The sequence below is a fragment of the Vigna unguiculata genome, chromosome 8, assembly GCF_037176805.1.
Source record: "Vigna unguiculata cultivar grain cowpea cultivar isolate G323 ecotype 2 chromosome 8, ASM3717680v1, whole genome shotgun sequence".
Classification (NCBI taxonomy): Eukaryota; Viridiplantae; Streptophyta; class Magnoliopsida; order Fabales; family Fabaceae; genus Vigna; species Vigna unguiculata.
This window is the reverse complement of record NC_140799.1, coordinates 28,347,055-28,363,769: the sequence shown is the minus strand read 5'-3', so window position 1 is coordinate 28,363,769 and position 16,715 is coordinate 28,347,055. Positions and strand designations below refer to the sequence as shown.

Below are 16,715 nucleotides of genomic sequence, written 5' to 3'. Positions count from 1 at the left end.
CGGCGTCAGGACTAGTCTTCCCATCAAACTTCGCCCATTGGCCAACGATTTATTTCTTCTAAACCAACATGTTAATCATAACTTTATTTATTTTTATATTAAGCTTGTATTATGTGCACAAGCCTTAATAAAGAAGAAGAAAAAAAGAACAAAAAGACTTTTCACTTACATATGCTATGCTATGGTTAATATATTATTTCAGCTAGTTTTTAACATTTTCTTTAACTAGTTAAAAAAATTATATCACTTAATTAGATAGATTTGTTAAACAACTTCTTTTACTAACTTGTAGTCTTTTAAATTTACTTAAAGTATTTGTTTAAAGAGTTAAATATATTTGTATCCTTCAACTTTTAGTAAAAGTAAAAATTTAGTTAAAAGATTTAAATCTATATATCTACGGAATTGAATGACTAATTTGGTTTAAAGTTTCTAAGAGAGATTAATCTTGTGTTTAAATATTAATTTCTAACTTATATATATATATATATATATATATATATATATATATATATATTATTTTCATTCAAAAATTATTTATTAATTTTTTCCTGTATTATTATTTTTTTAATATATTCTTTTATTCATACGTGGGTTTTCATTATTTTCTTATGAAATAAAATTTTCTTATTTAACCTTTATATTACATTTGTAACGTCCCATTTAATTATTAAACGAAATTAAAGGAAACGTCACGCGATAAAAGTATAGTAGCGTAGTCTTGGGGTCCTTAACACAACCCCTACAACCTAGACACACCATGATGCCAACATAAACCAAATACAATTCTAATAAAGAGTGTAGAGTAGGAAAGCATAAAACAATACAGGGGCCGTAGCCCTTAAGAAATCATGGATAAAATAACTCCAGCCCAGATGGCTAAGCAGCGGAATCACCATTCCCTTGTTGACCACGAGAACTCCGCCCATCTGCTCCCATCAATCAAATTGATGATCATCGCAAGAAGAACAGCCACATACAATACAACCATGCAACAAAACGGGTAAGTTAGAGCCAACAACATATTCATCATACAGTCAAATATATTTTCATCATCCCATATCTATATAACAACCACGCATGTTATGACTCTTAATTCAATACACTACGACTCGACTCATCCGGATACGTATAACTTAGTCAGATTCAGCGGATGCCTGCACTTATGGTGGATACCTCTGCTCATCTCCGAGCTGCTCATCCCCGAGCTATATGTTACAAGTGTTACAATGAATCAAATTTCCCTCACCATAAGGTTAGCCCTTAATGAATTTTTGGCCTCCTACTACTCTCCCCACAAGAGTCAGTCTGCTCTAAGTGAGACTAACTGGCTCCTTAGAGCGTCAGGATGCAACCTTAACTTGAATCCTTACCTAGTTATACAGATGGGGCACCACCATGGACACCCACTAACAGGGGCCATGGACTTATGTCCCGACCACTGAAGCGTAGCCCCGGAGGTCTCACCTAGAGACCCCAAGGAATTACACGCTGACACAGACTAACACTCATAAATCAGCAAGGAAAATAATCACATATACTATGCAGGGAAGATTTATACCAACATCCATAGACAACTCCCGTATATCACATGTCAATCAGTACCAGCTTGTATTACCAACCTTGAAGAAACATCTCCCCTCATGTCAATGTCATGCCACAAAATTACCAACCACCAAGGTTCATCGTTGTTCATTCCCGATTTGTGATCGCATACAAATATAACCAGTCATGTAATATTCACGTAAGACCATGCCACTCTCACCCGTCATCACATATGAATTCCCCCCTCATCATATATATATATATATATATATATATATATATATATATATATATATATATATATATATATATATATACACACACACATTCAACCCATCAAAACAGATCATCCAAAATAAACACACGTCCCAAACGAAGCGCTGTCTCGCTCAGCACCTCGCTCAGGCTGAGGGGTTGCGCTAAGGCGAGACATGCTCGCTCAAGCGAGCTCGCCCTTCGCCTAGGCGAGGGCTCGAGAAGGGAACAGAAGCACTCGCGGGATTTTTCTTAGGCGAGACCCTTCTCGCCTGGGCGAGATGCTCGCTCGCTCAGAATCACAGTGGGTCGCCTGGGCAACCATTCATGGAAAAAGGGCTTAGGCGAGCCTCTATTAATCTCGCCTAGGCGAGACCAACTCGCTTGGGCGAGTTTATCAGTGCTCGCCACTATTTTCACCTGCAACAGATGCGAAGACATACCACAAACAACAATCCCACCGTATCATAGATCCATATCAACAGGTAAACACAAAAGAGAATCACCAACCACATAAAATAGCATACTCGCACCAAACAAATAGAGGGTTCTAGCTTCCCGTACCTAGAATATGCTAGTACAAGACTCAACAGTAACCACGGGCACCACAGCTTTAGGTTATACTTAGCAACTGAAAAAAAACAACGGAGCATATCACATGATGAGCTCACTACGGATTCTTAGCTTAAACAAACATGAATAAACACTGGAGGAAGTACGAGCAGGGGTTGGAACGGACTTACAAGAAGTGAGAAACTGGTTCAAGCCCACTGGATGCGGAAGGCGGCTGAACCCTAGCAGAGCTCTTTCTCACGGAGTAGAAGGGTGACAGCTGATTTCTGAAAGAGTGAAAGTGAGTGTGGGATTAGGGCAACATGAAAGGCTTTTATCCTATGGGCCGATCTTTAGGCCCATTACTGTAGGGCAGCCCTTAAAAGGAAGCAGAAAAAGAAAGGGGGCCTTACAACATTGATAATGAAGATGATTATTATTTTTGCAATATTTTCATATATGTATATTACACTATTTATTTTAGTCATTATATTATATACACTATTTACTTTTATAACGACCAAAATTTTTAGCAGTTCACAAATAAAAATGAAATATTGTGTACAATACTATAGAAACTTTTTATTTTTTCTAAACAGAAAGCATTTCAAAATGATGGAAATAAGACTATTACATAACATAAACTTTCCAATCTATATTATAACTATGAAAGCAATTAGACACCCTCATGGCATTCTCAGCATTGCTTTCCATCGGATCAAAGCCACAAATAAGTATACCAAATATATCAGAGATAATTTAGAATTTATAATTTTTTAAGAAATTTTATGAAATTTTATTTTTTTAGTCATAATTCCCATATTACTACAAAAGAATGTTAAATTATTGATGGAAAAAACATGGTTGATAAAATACATATCACCGACCAACTTTAAAATTTTAATTGTTGTCAAAAATATATGTCACTAATGGATCTATCAATAAATTAGAATTTTTCTTATTAATAAAAATATTTGTCAGTAATGGATTTGTCTGTCGTTAAAATTCATTGACAATTTATAATATTTATTATAAATAGATATTTTAGTCGGTAAATTTTGTCAGTAAAATAGGTATCAAAGTTTTCGCTTTGGTCTTTGACCATGTCGTGGTAAGATACCTTGGTAATGGAATTCATTTAAAATCCATCATTAAATTCGTCGGTAGTGGATTTTTATTTAAAATTAATAAATTTGCTGGTAAATCTGTCAATAATTGTATTCTTTTAAAAACAAGTTAGTAATTCCATTAGTAAATTTATCACTAAAATAGACGTCAATTTTTTCACCAAAATTTAACGGAATAGTTGTTATAAAACATAATTAGAGATGGGTGAGAAGAAAAATAAAAGAAAGAGGAAGAAAAGGAGGAGATGACAACAACCGCATAGATGACAACAACAAATAATGAGGAGGAGAAGGAGGAGGAGGAGGTGGAGGATGAGGAGGAGTGAGGGCCCCTACCAAAGATGGAAGAGGGAATCCAAAGAAAATAATCTTGGACTCATATTTGTGTTTTTGTGTTGGGGGCTTCTTCCTACATTTTATTGTTTTCTTCCTACACCCCCAAATTTTTTAAAAGGCCAAAATAAACCTTTAGCTTTCACTAGGGTAAAATCCCTATTTGCTACATGTATGCCTCATTTGTGACGTACTTCCTCCTTCAGCCATGCACTTCCTTCTTGAGCACTTGCACTTCGTCATTGTGCCTTTCACCTTCGCTCATTCCTTTTCATTTCACTTCAAATGATTTCGTCCATTTCACATTGCACTTCATTTGCTCCATTGCGGAGCGAGACAAGCTATTCAATTGCACCTCAATTGTTTTCGTTGGCCAAGCTTTTGTGACCTCCATTTTAAAGTAAAAATTGGTTTCTTTCATTGGTTGGTTTTTTTATTTTCCACACAGGGTTGGATGGTTCTTGAACAGTAGTTGGAAGTTATTTTTTTGTTTACTGGATTGTTATAAAGGGGTGTAAGATTTTTGTTCCGATAGAGGATGTTTCAATTTCTTTGTTTGGGGGAACCGGATTCTGAAATTCGATTAATGTGACCGGATCTGGCTACATAACCTTACTTTGTATTCTAGTTTGAAGAGAAATCTAGTGTTGTGTATTGTCATATTGTGTGATTTATTGGCAAAGCACTCAATCATGAATAATATTATTTACTTCACTTGTCTATTTCATATCAGCAAGACACTATAATTTATAGGACTTACATTTGGTTTTTCATCTCCAAGCCATAATGTCTCCAATTATGACAAAACATAATACTATAATGACTATTAACATAAAAAAAATAACACACTAGACTCTTCACTTTTTTCTCTCCTAAAACATCATAAATACAACTACTCATAAAATCTATTGAATAACCCTTCATTTAAGTTTATTCTAACAAAACTCCGCCATAAACTTAAATACTTCTTCCATCCTTCATTTTGATTAGATTTTTGTTGTTATTGAACAACATAGTTGGCAATGGCTTTGTAAACAAATGTGCAATTTGATCTCAACTTCCCACGTGCACCATTTCCACATTTCATTCCTTCATTTGTTCTCAGAAGAAATGAAATTTTACATCAATGTGCTTACTTCTCTCATGGTTTACCAGATTCTTTGCCAACTCAATAGCGGAATTGTTATCTACTCGAATTATAACCCCCCCTTCTTGTTTCATCTCTAGTTTGTTAAGAAGATTTCTAAGCTATATTGCATGACATACACTCAATGATGCTGCAACATACTCAACTTCAAATGTTGACAATGTCACTATAGGTTGCTTCTTTGAGAGCCAAGTGAACTTTGCGTTGCTTATGAAGAATACATACCTAGATGTTTTTTTTCGGTCATCTACATCTCTGCCCCAATCACTGTTCGAGTACCCTACTAGTCTGTAGTTTTCTGACCTAGAAGTCGAGTGATAGTGTTCCCTGTATATACCTTAGTATCCTATTCAATGCTTTCTAGTGTGTGTAGCTCGGCTCCTCCATATAACGACTTACAATTCCAACACTTAGTAGTAACTATGGCCTTGTACTTGTCAAGTAACGAAAACTTCCAACAAAACTTCGATACTTGGTAGCATCTACTCAGTCTCCACCATCGAATTTAGCATGGACTTAAAACATAATTAATCATTTATTTTATGAAGCACAACATTTAATGTTATTAAATATTAAAATATAAAATCAAATATAATAAAGAATAAAAATATCTATTAAGGTAATTTTTTTATACATTGTCTCTTAAGTTTTTCACATATTATACTTATATCTTAGTTTTACCTATTTTCTTTCTTTTTGTTTTTGAAGAATAAAAAAAAAAGTTAAAGACAAACTCAATATTTTTGTTGTCATTTCTTATATTCTATTCAATTTTTGAAGAAAAAAAATCTTTTTTATTTCACTTGCTAGTCAAATATTAGTTTAATATACTTAGCATTATTATTATTATTATTATTATTATTATTATTATTACTATTATTATTATTATTATTATTATTATTATTATTATTATTATCCCATGAGCCTTTGTATGCTCACTTTTTATTAATATAGAAGAAAAAATATGTACTATGTGTTTTTTCATATCCAATTTTTAATTGTGACTTGATTATAAGAATTTTCTTTTATTAGTTATATCTTTGAATTTTCCATTAGATTATGATATACTATTTTTGAAATTCAAACTTAAAAAAAAAGGTGGATTGATGAAGTGTCGCAACCGGAATCGCGACGGTACGACGAATCAAAAAAAAACGGGTTTGAAAAGAGATTTGGAGTCACCACCATAGTTATTTCTGGAAAACTATGTAAAACCATAAATATAAAGCAAGCTGCGAAAAACTAGATTTTTGGGTTCGGGAGTCGTTTATGCGTGGGGAAGGTATTAGCACCCTACAACGCCCGCCCAAGGGTGATACCTTTAATTAAACATGCAAAGTTGATGTGGTTTTCAAAATGTTAATATTCCCTAAAAATAATAAGACAAGAATATATAAAAGAAACAAAAATATTTTTTTTTGTTTTTTGGGCTCGACAAGGATTAACCTTGATCCTACGTATTCTTATTCAAAAATGAGAAATTAAGGTTATGTAGGTCTATAAAAAGATATTTGGAAAACAATTGAGAAAATGATTTGATTTTTTGGAGGTGAACCTAACAAGGACTGGTTGGCCTTGCTCCTACGTATCTCACGGTAGAGAATCAAGGATCACGTTGTTTTTATAAAAGACTTTTGTTTGAAAATGTTGATGATTTTATATTTTGAAAATTTATATTTTTTGGTATTTTTGAATTACTTGAAAATATATGTCACACGATGCGAGCGGTCGAACATACACTAAAAGAGAAAGAAAATTATTTTTAGTATTTTTGAATTATTTGGAAGAAAGTTCACACGACGCGAGCGGCCGGACAGACACAATAAAAATGAAAAAGAACATTTTTTTATTTTTTCTATATTTGTAATTTTTATAATTTTTAAATATATTTGTTTTTTTAAATAAAAGAAAATTAAATAAATAAAAGGATGAAATTATTTAAGAAGGATAAAAGTGGAAAACAAAATATGAGGTACATGAGTGATTAGTGGGGGTGCACAAAGTAAACACAACAACAGGCCAAAAAAACAATAGACAAAAACATAGGGGTGCAGGACAATCACATGTGGGAGGTGTATAAAGTAAACAAGAGGGGTGCATGAAGTGAGACAGTGGTGTAAAAAATAAAATGAGGGGTGCGTGCAGTAAATAAAGAGATGTGTTGAGCAAACAAAAACATATCTAAACCACACAAAAGGGAGGGTTGCAAAGATTAAAAAGGGGTGGTGCGCGAGTAAGGATGGATTTGGCTGCCGGCCCAAACTCTTCCTTTCTCAAATCAGAAAACCCTAAGGGCTTATCCCTCTTCCACTCAAACGCAACCTTCTCCCTCATCTCTGCCCACCAGAATGCCACCCCTCGCTACTTGTTGGCGACGCTAATCGACACTAGAGACGTTGTCCTCCGTCATAGGGCTCAATGATTTCATTCTCGCGCACCACAGAACCAGTCGGCTACTGTATCTTTCGCACCTCTAACGACCAACCAACGTTGCTACCATCACCTCCGTTCCATACCGAAGCAGTCGCCGTCGCTATTGGCTCCCACTTGTTCCCCTCACGCGGACCTTGTCTCCGTAAGACCAGTTCCCGCTATGCCCTCCGCTGCACCGCCACAACCAACCAATATCGAGAACTTGGTGCGTCGCCGTAGCTAGCTGAAGGCATCGCTGGCTTCCACTAGGGGTGTCGTCATCGAGAACCCAGGGATGCTCGACCTTTGCTTTCTCTTCGCATGCGCGACTCGAACTGCCTCTGTGCGACACCTAGGGTTGCTACCATTATTGCGCGTCTTTCATTCAAAGCTATGACTCGCCAGCGATGGTTTCCACTCCTTTGTTCATCTCTCTATTACAATTGGTTGTGGTTGATTGGAGAATATGAGACTTGAGTGTTTGGCACTGGAATGGGGGATCCGGTTTGGTGAATGGAGATTCTATGTTCTTTTATTTTGGTCTTTACGGAGATGTAAGAAGAAGGTGATAGTGATGCGTTTTTTTCGTGTTGTTGGTTTGGTGTTCTGTTTGCAGGTTGAAATGGTGATGTGATGTTGAGGTGGTGGTCCTCGAATGGGAATGGTGCAGGAGTTGAACGGGATGTTGCGGGATTTGAGTGGAGAATGGGTCTTTTATGTATTGATGATGCCAAAACTGAGCAAAGAAGGGTGAGAATTGGTGGTTGATTCTGACTGGTTATGTGGTGATGAATGATGGTGAAGGGGTTTGTTCCAAGTGTAGGCTGCAAGAGAAAGAAAATGGAGATGATGGAAATGTGTAGAATGGAGGTTGTGATCAAAGCTCTAGTGTGTTGGTTCTACTGAGGGTCACAAAAAGGAGTGAGATGGTTGGCGTAGGAGTTGGCATTGATGATAAAGTGTAGCGAGAGTTGGATGGATAATGGATTTTGGATGGATAATGGATTTAGTGATGTGTGTTTCGTTTTCAACCGTTAAAGCAACAACAGTCTCCATATACAATCATATTTGAATCATGAACCAATAACAATCAAATACAGCCAACCCCACATACGACTGATCATGTTCACACACAAGTATTAATGGTGGAGTTCTTACCTTTGATGTGGCCGCTATATCTCCCTTTGGAACTTCTTTTTGCGATGGGGATGAGGTATTTGTGTCCCTTGTCCTGGCTGACCTTTTCTCCCTTTCTCCTTCTCTGATTTTGGTTTTATTTTTTCTCTTTAGTCCAAGTGTGCTGAGAGCTAAGAAAATTGTGTCCTTTTTCTCCTTCTTGATGGCTATCAAGTTGTCTTCTGCCATCTAGCCAAGCCAATAGCTGCATTGCTACGACTGTCTGCCATGGTTGCTGCTATAGTGATACAGTGATACGCACATACCAAACATTTCCTTTTCATGCCAAGAAGCAAAAATGGCTCAAAATATGAACATTTGAATATTTTTCTTGCATGGAGAGGGAAGGGTCAGAGGACTTTTGACTTCCACTTTCCATCTTTTCCCCTCATTTTAATTAATTAATTTTTTAATACAATATTATTTAAAAGAAAAAAAACACGAAAATGATAAAAAAAAGGAAATAAGATAAGATAAAAAAACTAAAATTCAAACTAAAAATGAATATAAAGTAAAAAAAAACAATAAAATAAAAATAAAAAATAAAAGCAAAAATATATGTATTGAAGAAAATAAAAATAATAAAAAAAGAGTAGAAGGAAAATGTGAATGATGTAGAAATTTAAAAAAGGTATGACTAAAACAAAATTGTGAAAAAGAAACATTTTAAAGCCTTATTATTCATTATCTATTTTTTTTGAAATTTTTGCAAATCAATTTTATTTATCCAGACAAAATTAGGTGTTGATATGAAGAATAAAAGAATATATATTTATTTTTCAAAAGTAATAAAAGGAAAACTATCCACGAAGATAAAAATAAAAATAAATTCAAATTCTTTACATAAACTAAAACATCATATTGTTAATCCAATTGTTCAATTAAAGGAACCATTTCGTAAGATTCAAAAGATTACGTGATGAATTTGATATTAATTCTTTTAACCATTATACATGCAAACATATTCAAATATATAAAAATATCCAATAAGTAAAAAAAGATGAAATTAGGAAAGCGTATTTAAAACGGTGTCAATATCACATACAACTTTATAAAATCTTTAGTAAATTAGTTTGACTATAAAAATTAGTAGTCAAAATCCATCATTGGACACCATCTAATTCTCCGTGAATGGGAATTGGTTTATTGCCAACTTTTATTGCCTTCATAATATCCTTAACTAGTTGTTTGGTTCCTACAAACATATCTGAGAGCAACCTATAACATTAATTGTCCCACCCTAATCCCTTTGCTTAAGATCCCTACCATTAGCTAAAAGGCATGGGGTAGACGATCTCTCATGTAAAAAAGTCTTAGTGAGAAGAAGTGGATAATCATTTCTGACCACACTATTCCAATTATTTTCAATACAAGAACAATACATATTACAAGCTGACGGTTTTTGAAATGGCATTTGAATGTTAATTTTGTTTCGTTGATTTTGTTTAAATTTCATTCATAATTAAGATAACTGTAACGTCCTATTTAATTATTAGACGAAATTAAAAAAAACGTCACGCGATAAAAGTATAGCAGCGTAGTCTTGGGGTCCTCAATACAACCCCTACAACATGGGCACACCACGATGCCAACATAAACCATATACAATCCTAACAAAGAGTGTAGAGTGAGAAAGCATAAAACGATACAAGGGCCGTAGCCCTAAAGAAATCGTGAATAGAACAACTCCAGCCCAGATGGCTAGGCAGCGGACTTGCCATTCCCTTGTTGACCACGAGAACTTCGCCCATCTGCTCCCATCAATTAAATTGATGATCATCGCAAGAAGAACAACTACATACAATACAACCATGCAACAAAACGGGTAAGCTAGAGCCAACACATATTCATCATACAGTCAAATACATTATCATCATCCCATATCCATATAACAACCAAGCATGTTATGACTCTTCATTCAATACACTAAGACTCGACTCCTCCGGATACGTATAACTTAGTCGGATTCAGCGGATGCTTGCACTTATGGTGGATACCTCTGCTCGACTTTGAGCTGCTCATCTCCGAGCTATGTATTACAAGTGTTACGATGAATCAAATCTCCCTCACCACAAGGTTAGCCCTTAATGAATTTCAGGCCTCCTACTACTCTCACCATAGGAGTCAGTCCGCTCTAAGTGAGACTAACTGGCCCCTTAGAGTGTCAGGATGCAGTCCTTACCTTGAATCCTTACCTAGTTATACAGATGGGGCACCATCATGGACACCCACTAACAGGGGCTATGGAATTACGTCCCGATCACTGAAGCGCAGCCCTGGAGGTCTCACCTAGAAACCCCAAGGAATTACACGCTGACACAGACTAACACTCATAAATCAACAAGGAAAAATAATCACATACAGTATGCAGGGAAGATTTATACCGACATCCATAGACAACTCCCGTATCTCACATGTCAAATCAGTACCAGCTCGTATTACCAACCTTGAGGAAACATCTCCCCTCATGTCAATGTCTTGCCACAAAATTACCAACCACCAAGGTTCATCGTTATTCATACCCGATTTGTGATCGCATACAAATCTAACCACTCATGTAATATTCACGTAAGGTCATGTCACTCTTACCCGTCATAACATATGAATTCCCTCCCCCTCATCATATATATACATGCACATTCAACCCATCAAAACAGATCATCCAAAATAAACACACGTCCCAAACGAAGGGGAATTTAATACGAAGCCCTAAATAGACATAATGCCAAGAAAAAATACATACAAGCTAGAAAGGGCACTTACCCTAGCAGAGTGTTTTGTGAGGGAAAGGAGAGTGACGACTGCTGGATTTTCTGCAAGAGTGCAAAGTGAGGGTTAGGACATTCTGAAAGGGTTTTATCAATTGGGCCAACCCTAGGTCCAAACATAAGAGGGCAGCCCTTAACTTTAGGACAGAAATGACTAGCCAACTTTGATGACCTTATAATAACCGTAATATATGAGATTAACGTAATTATCACTAATATTACAAAACAAACAAAAGCTAAAATGTTTGGATTTTAAATTTAAAAAAACTAACATTAATTTGTCTTCTAATAAATCAAATAATAATCATTAAAATTCAAATATATCACTATTGATACATACCTATGTAATTTACATAGAAACGACAACAAGTTACGAATAGCGTCTAACCACTTTCCACTAAAATTTTAAATTTTTACATCAGTTTAATGTTATTTAGAGGCGGTTTGAATTGCTACTATTCCTTTTTCCATCATTTAATTAGCCGACATAGGATTTAGAATTACAAAAACATTATAACATTAATTTATTATAATTCACAGAATAATTATCTCTAAAATTATTAAAGTTGGATTTAAATTTTTTAAAAAATATATTTAATATTTAGTGACAATTATAATTGTCAATAAATTAAAAAATTTAGTGACAGTTTTAGCCGTTATTAAATGATTTTTTAAATAATGTATTAAATACTTAGTTATAAGGACGGTAAGTTCAAAAACTTTAAAAATTTAGTGACAGTTATGACTGTCACTAAAATCATAATTCTTTTAATAGGAGGGGTTCACCACACATTGCTTTTTCCATTTATTACTATTGTTTGGTAAAGCCCATGAATGAAAGCTTTCTACATGAAATATGATATATATATATATATATATATATATATATATATATATTATAGTAAAATAAAATTCACATAAATAAAAAACTATAACATGTTCTTTGTGTTTTCTACTTCATTTCCTTGGTAAGCAAGTTCATATTTTCAATCATTTAAGTTCCTCTATTGACTAAGGTTAGGTTTTCTCATTCATGTTGGGCCATTTGCAGAAAATTGTATATAGATAGTTAACTTCTGTTTTCAAAATTCACTTGACTTCAATTCTTTTAAATGCTAAAGGGATATCAAGCACTGGTTTAAGAAATCTTTCTGCAGAACCAAGTCTCCATAGGTCATCATCGTAATTTTTAAGTTTTATTTCCTCCTCCTTTGTTAGAGCTATATTCGCTAGAGTCTCCAATAACTCATTTACAAGGAGTTCATAGTTCAGAAAAAATAATAATTTAAAATTATCTTTTATTTCTAATTTGATACATATTTCCACTAAACCAAACGGTGAATGGGAAATGGAATCACCAACCATTATTAATGCATCGTATATTTGGTGCATTAGAAGTTGAAGCCTACTAAACTCTCCCTCTCCTGCTTGGTTTCAACACTGCAACTATCCTTAGAAACAGTGCCAGCAATTATATTTGGTGGCCAATACCGAAATATTGATATGCCTATGATGTTCTTCGATGACAGGGGACCCCTAACAAAAATCACATTCCATTCACAATATAATTATCAAACATGGAATAGCATAAATAATCAACTATATTAAAAGAAATCATTATCACACGTAGGAATCATAGCTGTTATTGCGATTGTTCTCTTGTACACGCTACAAAAGCAAACAAATTATTAGATTAAAATCAGTGCACAATGCTTCAAATAATTCAAGGTTAATGTAAATTCAAACAAGAGTCCAGGACCCATCCTAATAAATTTTGGATTAGTTCACCCAGTTGAATACAAAATAAGTCAGGATACTTCAATATCAATAGAGGAAGGGAAGACAACAGAACCAAAATATTAAAAGATATAAGTTACCGTGGGTTTCATCTCATATGCAGGTTGTTCAAGAATCTAGTCTTCATTCCTCTCAACCACATTAACTGCAGTATCCAGCACCCCAAGAATCTGGCTTACATTATAAATGACAACTAAATGTTATTGAACCTGACTTTGAAGTTCCAATTACATGTAATAGTCAGTAGCCACTATCTAACAAACCAAACTCCTGAACAATTAGAAAAGAATAAGCTTCCCTTTAAACTAATGTCAATATAGTGAAAAATTGGCCTAGTCTTTGGCTCAATCTATTTATACCAACAAGAGACTCAAAACGGTGTGGTTTCTTTAATATATATATATATATATATATATATATATATATATATATATATATATATATATATATATATATATATATATATATATATATATATATATATATATATATAAAGGGGCCTCATTGAGGTTAATAGTGATGGTGGTGGTGATTTTGGATAAAGGAGTACCTGATGGAGGAGAAAGATGAGGGGAGAATGGGCCAGTAACATGGGTTAGTGTGGCTGTGCTCACTGTTTGGTCATCATGGTTGGCCGCAACATGAGGAGACACACCTATATTTGGCCACACAAAGGTTCCCTGAGGCTTTCAAATTTGAAAACTACTTTTCAGCCTTTCAATCTTTGTTGTCTGGATCTTTGCTGCACTGTTGTTTTTCTGCATCTGTGTATCCGCTGAGTTTGTTGCTTTGTTCTTGTAGCTTTTCTTTTCCTTCCTTGTCTCCCCTCCTATCATAGGAGTCCTATGTTTACTAATGTTGGTCCTAGAAAATAGGCTTGGGGTGTTTCGGATTCTGACATTTTTTGTTCCTCCACCATTGCTGGTTTTAGCATTCTAATTTTCGCTTGCATCAAGGATTCCATCATTTATCACTTCTCAATATTGTATTCCCTTTTATCTAGCTAGCATTGGTTATCATTTCTCAATAATTAATCCGGGTGAAAAGGACAGGGAAACAAATAATAACAAACTAACAAGCATGATTTTGTACACTTTTGTTGTCTGTCGTCTGTCTATGATACTCAAAACCGGTAGATTTTAAGGAAAAGAAACCAATCATTAGCAACATTCCTTGCTATCAAAATCATTCAAACTATGGCCTCTAAATAATATGAAAAGGGTAATGATTACATTACCTCCATACAACTAAGATGAAAAGGGCTTCTCTGTCATCTTTTCCTCCAATGAATATCACTGCCTGCCACATTTACTGTTGTTTCACATCTTGTTATACCTTCAACTGATCTAAGGCCTCTATCTACTAGAATCCCAACAGAACAAGAGGCACTTCTCAGAATCTGTTCAACAAAAAATTGTGTTTGACTGCTATTGAAAAAGTTAAGAGTAAATTACAATGAACGCCTTCTGAGATTTTATCAAATTATACTTACAATCTTGTTTTTTCACTATTACAATAGTGTTCTTTATCAAGGGATGTAAGTCTAATGTCTTTAAATTTAAGGGTCAGGAACTATGCCAGATTTAAGACTATCTACTCAATTCTGCTCCACTAGACTCACTGTAACTTTTTTTTTGTCAATACACCACTCTACTTAATTCTGCAATTGGTACAAATAATTCCAACTTTATACCAACTTTTCGCCACCTACCCACCCATCATCCTAAATCAATCTACAATTAAATCGCCAATCTCTTTTCTTTTTCCACCTATCTACTGTTCTTTACTAATTATTATCCTTCCTACAAAACAAACCAAAGTTAATATATATATATATATATATATATATATATATATATGTAGTGTACCTTAATATTTAATATGAATTGAAATTACAATGTACTTCAATTATACAAAGGAAGGAATTTTATTGGTCCACACGCTTGATACTAACATCGTCATACTATATCCAACTTCTTGAAGCATCAGAGGGCTTTTGAATATTACTATGTCACTTGCACATGGTTTTCTAAAATAGTAAGAAACCTGAGAGCATAACTTACAGTTGAGATGCATCATAGCAGAAGGTAAATTCAAGATCAAGAATTGAAGGAGGAGAAATTACATAACACAACTAACTTGGATAGGTTTACATTCACAGGTCCAGGTCCACAAATAGGTCCAATCTAACACAAAGATTGTGAATAATACATAATATAAAATCTTGAATCAATACCAACAAGCAAAGATTTTATCACCAGAACACATAAATCAAAGTTAAGGTTAAAAAAATTGAAATTAGATTTAGAACAAGCTAAAACTAAAAATAACCTAAGAAGAAAAAAATACAACTACCATAAAAAAGAAAAAACACTTACCACGAAGACTTTTATGAGGAAGAAATGATTCCTACCGAGAACGACTTCAGTCGTGAAAAGAGATAATGTCTCGAAGAGAATGAATGTTACAGTGAAAATATGAGAAACAGAAACTGTGAGAAGCTTATAATGATAGAAGCATCTCGCTTGCGCTTGCGATTCGAAGAGACATAGTTAGAGTGAAAGGAGCTCGAGGGAAAAATAAGCTAAAATAAGGAAATTAGTGATTTCTTTTACGGTCAGTTTTAAACTGACTGTAGATATAAAAAGTTATAATGTGAATTTAAAAATTTTAATACGATATCGTCGGTTTTCTTAACCGCAGGGAAATAAATGTCGTTCCTAATAGATTGTTGCACTATCCCAATGTAACAAAAAAACATTTATCCGTTATTCATTTTATTATTCGTTGAATATTCAATTAAAAATAAGTTTAAATATAATTACATATATATTAAATAAAATATAAATTTAATTTAATTTTAATTTGATTTAATCTAATAAAATATAAATTAAATTGATATTTTAATTAAATTTAACTTATTAAAATTTAAATAAAATTTTAAGTTTTTTTTGTACGAATGTAGATACAGATATTATGATACCAACACCTAACACCTGATTCGTTAATAAGAATATTAAAATACTTGTTATTTATTATTTGCAGATATTAACTATCCACCATAAATTTTATCTATGCATCTCGCAAATACAAGTATTTTTATCATCCTTAAATCTATATATCTATATGAGTATACAAATTTACAAAAGTGTAAATGATTAAAATTTTTAATACTTTTAAATTACTAATTCTACCCATTGTTTTCAATTTCAAAAATGCATTATAAGAATTTTTGGAAGTTTAAAATTTTAAAAAACAATTATAAAACCATTAAATTTGTTAAAATTAATTTTATATTAATTACTTTGCTCAACCCCTCCTTCATAATATTTTTTATATAAAAAAATCTCTTAATTTAAGCGAAAGGTCATTGTAAATGAGAAAATTTATTTTTATTGAATTTATATTAAGATTGAATTATGGGCACAATCCTAAACAGAGAAGAAAAAAAAAGATCAAAAACAATTTTCACATAGGCTATGCTATGTTTAATCACTACAAATGTAATATTTTATAGTGGAATATACATACAGCAGCAATTATACAAAACTGATCTTATGTTTTTAAGAAATTTAAATTTATATTATATATACTAACATAAAC

General features: G+C 33.5%; 3 long non-coding RNA genes across 7 annotated transcripts; 1 reads left to right on the top strand and 2 right to left on the bottom strand.

The window, feature by feature from the left end:
* Positions 1-701: 701 nt before the first annotated feature.
* On the bottom strand, positions 702-8,667 carry LOC146884333 (uncharacterized). The gene is made up of 4 exons (XR_014984219.1): positions 8,530-8,667; positions 2,544-2,639; positions 2,365-2,431; positions 702-929 (listed from the first exon to the last, which is right to left on the bottom strand). It is a non-coding gene; the product is annotated as an uncharacterized LOC146884333 (long non-coding RNA).
* LOC146884332 (uncharacterized) lies at positions 8,446-8,918 on the top strand. Its single transcript, XR_014984218.1, has 2 exons — positions 8,446-8,584; positions 8,662-8,918. It is a non-coding gene; the product is annotated as an uncharacterized LOC146884332 (long non-coding RNA).
* A 1,091-nt stretch (positions 8,919-10,009) lies between these two features.
* Positions 10,010-15,715, bottom strand: LOC146884331 (uncharacterized). Of its 5 annotated transcripts, none has more exons than XR_014984216.1 (5): positions 15,491-15,715; positions 15,238-15,298; positions 12,678-14,511; positions 11,311-11,360; positions 10,010-10,341 (listed from the first exon to the last, which is right to left on the bottom strand). It is a non-coding gene; the product is annotated as an uncharacterized LOC146884331 (long non-coding RNA). The 5 variants fall into 5 exon arrangements; XR_003606190.2 differs by lacking the exon at positions 15,238-15,298 and having other exon boundaries at positions 12,678-13,282; positions 13,663-14,511; positions 15,491-15,711; XR_014984214.1 differs by lacking the exon at positions 15,238-15,298 and having other exon boundaries at positions 15,491-15,714.
* Positions 15,716-16,715: the final 1,000 nt, after the last annotated feature.